This window comes from Leptidea sinapis, chromosome 40 (genome assembly GCF_905404315.1).
Source record: "Leptidea sinapis chromosome 40, ilLepSina1.1, whole genome shotgun sequence".
Taxonomy (NCBI): domain Eukaryota; kingdom Metazoa; phylum Arthropoda; class Insecta; order Lepidoptera; family Pieridae; genus Leptidea; species Leptidea sinapis.
The window spans coordinates 8,151,035-8,155,471 of record NC_066304.1 but is presented as its reverse complement, the minus strand read 5'-3'; positions in this window follow the sequence as shown (position 1 = coordinate 8,155,471).

Sequence of the window (4,437 nt, the reverse complement as noted above, 5' to 3'; positions counted from 1 at the left end):
ATATGAATAAATAAATAAATATGAAAATTATATTAAGATTACAAACCGATGAAAGGAAATGAATAAATGATACTTGATTTAATATTTTTCAAAGTAATCTTCTATAATAAAATGAATTCCGCCATGTCACCATCTATTAAAACATGCTAAGAATAATGATGAATGTTTGCGTTAGTGTTTTTTTTTAAATATTATCTTTTGTGTAATACTGAAATATAAGAACACTGCGATATTTGTAGTAAGACATCAATAAAACATGTTTCCATCAGTGTGATAGAAGCGCTTTCCGTTTAAATTTAACAGAATGATATATCTGTGAACGCTCGATCGGCTCCATATCATAGTTTTTAAAGTAGAGTTGTTACGTAGAGCATACAAACAAGACAGTGTATAGACTCTATCCGACTTATGATTTATGTCTTCAATACTATTCGTGTGTGAAACTCTTTGACAATATTCAAATGTAGAGACATTGCATCGGTGACTCTATTGAACTGGAACGAGCTATTTGAACTGGCTGATATTCGTTGAGATTCAGTACTTTATGTTTTTTTTTCTATTTTAAATTTCTTCTTGACTTTCGGACGATTTTTTTCTCATAATCTATTTCTAGGAGGCGACTAAGCCCTATTTCAGAAAATGTTTGCTGGTCTTACACAAAGTTTTATTCATAAACTTTACTCACTACCTCTTTCACACCATGCAAGTAAAGCTATCAAACTTCTGAACGAAAGAATTATTAATTATTTTAATTGAAACAATCGCCGGCGCACCCCCACCCTCGAAGGCAGGTGAACACCCGCAGCCATTAGGTACATTGCCTACTAAAAAGCTGTGGAATGAATTTCCTTGTGCGGTGCTGCCGGAACGAAACGACATGGGTACCATCAAAAAAAGTACGTACACCTTCCTTAAAACCCGGCAACGCTTTTGTGATTCCTCTAGTCATCTAGTGTTGCAAGAGAACGTGGGCGGCGGTGATCACTTAACAACAAGTGACTCGTACGTACGCTCGTTTGTCTTTTGTTTAAATCAATTAATTTAACTTCGCTCACCAGTAAGAAAAACAAAGTTACTGAACGTATCATTCCGAAATTCATAACTACAAAATATTTACTAGCTGACCCAACAGACGCTATTCTGTCAATAAGTATTCCGGAATACTGAAGTCTTAAGCCATCGGGAATGTTTAACCTTATTTAATTAGTTAAAAATGAAACAAAAACGGATCTCTGAATGATCATACCCTTCAACTACCGTTCCTTGTTTGTAGTAGGCAAGAGGGTGCGGATGGGGGGGGGCGTATCGCATCAAACAAGGCTTGCTTGAATTTAATTCTCGCGTCCGAATTTTTTTAAGATACAATAATTATATATATTATAAGGTGTAAAAGAGTAAAATATTTAACTTATTTATAAAATAACGTATTTGTCTATACATCTTTTAAATAAGATAGACATAATATCCCGTCTGCAAGCCCGACTCACGCTTGGCCGGTTTTGGAACATCCAATACACAGATCGTCTTCGCACGTTATCCTGGCACTCATGCAGGCATGTCTTATGTACCCTCCAGTACACCGTCGCCGCGACCTTCAAACTAAAACATAACAGTAGGTACTGGCACACTTCTGCTTAGGACAGAAATAGGAGCAGTATTACCCGCTTGCATGAACACTGTATTGCACGCCTTATAACTTATAAGTGAAGACATGACACCATATGACAAAAAAGCAGTTTTTTCGAAACTGAAATATATTTTTTTTATATGTATCTCAATTACTAGTTAATATGAGTGCACTTATATTAATTCTACTAATCTGTCATTTAAATAAAATATATTTCAATAACAATTATTCCTTTGAACGTAGTAATAACGTTGAATGGTTGGGGAATATATTCGCACAAATTGCTTTATTTATCAGTGTAAAAGTACTAGCATTTATGTAGTTAAATACAATTTGCATTTATTGCGCTATAAGTACACAAAAATGACAATTTACAAAAAATTACAAAAAAAATCTAACACTTCGGAACTACTACAATTATCTTAAATTAAAAAGTTTCTAGAATAGAATCAAGACGACCGATATAGCCGAATGGTTAGTGACCCTGACTACTAAGCTAGAGCTCCCGGGTTCGAATCCCGGTAGGTGCAATCATTTATATGATGAATATGGATTTTTGTTTCCGAGTCATGGATGTTGATATGTATTTATGTATGTTTAAGTAAGTATATTGTATTAAATATATCATTGTCTTGTAACCATAGTACAGGCTATGCCTAGTTTGGGTCAAGATAATTTGTGTAAAAGTGTGTCAATATAAAAATAAATAAAAATAATATATATATATAAAAATCGAATTAATTAAGAACCATCAATGCATTATGCCTGAATAGTGTCTTAAGTTGTTAAAAATGTACAAAAAAATAAAATATCATGTGAAAGATTTTTATTTACCAAATAAATAAAATAAAAATAAAATCAGAAAAATGAACTGTCATCCATAATTTCAACGACTCTTTCACTATCTTCATTACCAGCATCATGATCGCCAATCTCTAAAACTGATATAATAGGTTTGTGGTAACTGAAGTAAGAAAATTTAATTAAAATAATAAGTAACAAAGAAATACAACAATAATGATAAAGCTTAAAAACCAAATAATTAAACTGTAAAAATATTTTACGTCTCATATTCGATCCCTCGACCTCGCGGTGTTTCTCATGATCACAATGATTCAACCACTGGTCCTATGACTGTATGATCATGAAGTTGAAATAGCCGAACTATAATTAGAAGTACAAATCTTTCATCCATAATTTTATCGACTGTCTTACGAATGTCCGATCAGTTCACGTGTCCGCGAGTTTAACATTATCTACCCATCCCAAGAAAAGTGCTCAACGCCGTTAAAGTAGTTTTTCACTTCAATAAACTTTTCTAGACGTCCGTGTGTGGCAGGGAAATTGGTCGACAAAAAGTACCATACCGGAAAATTTTTTTTAGTATCTAAAGTAAACACACTGCGGTCTTTCTCAATTAATATGAGTGTTCAATTAAATGTTGTTTAATTATTATTTATCTAAAACTAATATACGACTGGACACGTATTACACTCGTTACAATATTTTTGACAAACTACACAATTATACTCACAGTTATTTAATAATGATGGTTTTTGCAATTTTAAATATGTGTTTTGTAAGAACACTCAATTCAAATTAAAATACCAACCACTTTGACGGTAGTGACACCTTCTAAGAACTCCAGGGAATACAAGAGCTTTGGCACATGAGCACGAGTGCATCTACGTACTTGTGTAGACTTTTGCAAATAATCAATCTTATTATAGAAAATGAGATTATGAGGCTTGCACTTTTGGATTTTAATTAGTTCTACTGCTACTGAAGCTTATACTTAGTTGATATCACATAGCATAATACATTTATGTAGATACACGCTAAACACGCTAAAAGTAAATTGACATTCAACAGATATCGCTCTGTGTTTATATTATGAAGATAGCGCGGGCGTGGGCGTCGCAACAATAGCTTCGACTTAACATAATATCTATGACGCCAGTTGATTGAAAATTATCTTAGGAAATCTATGTTAGAGAAATTGAAAGTGATTTTTTTGGAGAGTGTCCTCATTTCCGGGCACCATGAAGTTATTTAACAAATATCATGAATAGTGAATCTATATTAACGAAATTTATCCAGCAAGTGACACAAATGAATAAATAAATACATTTTAAAAGTTACTATGGTAACAAAGACTTTAGATTACTACAGAGCTCGCAAGCCTTAAAATTTGTTTTATTTTCTTATGCTATAGCCACCACGCTGTTGCGATACACTACATACAAGGTTTAAAGTAGTTTCTGTCTCACTATTTGCACACTTTTTTCCAAGACGATATTGCCAACCATGGGACCGTACTCTATTGACACGCTGTGTTAAATTGAGGGTGAAGATAACATAACAGGAAGAAACGAGTCGTGTTTGAGTTAGATCGGTGTAAGAAGTAAGTGAAAACTGATGAAGTGTCTTACTGCCTAGAGACATCTAGCGGCCGACGTGTCATCATCTAAATGTATATCTTTAGACACTTTGTGATCACGCTTGTCATTTACATTCTGAAACCATTTTTAGTATTATGTACCCCAATGGTAACGCAACCCAACTACTAACTGTCAACAATCTGTATCATAAACATACCGAGTTTGTTTGCGCCCGTTCTTCTCAGGTCTGATATATACTTTTTGAAATGTGTGGTAATTTTTGACTATCAATAAGTGATATCACATCCTATTTCGAATAAAAATATTTGATATATTTTACATACACTGTGACTATAATATTATCACTATAGAAAATCTTCTCGAAATCGATACCTTTCGAATGCTTTTCGATGTTAAATAAAGCAGTAC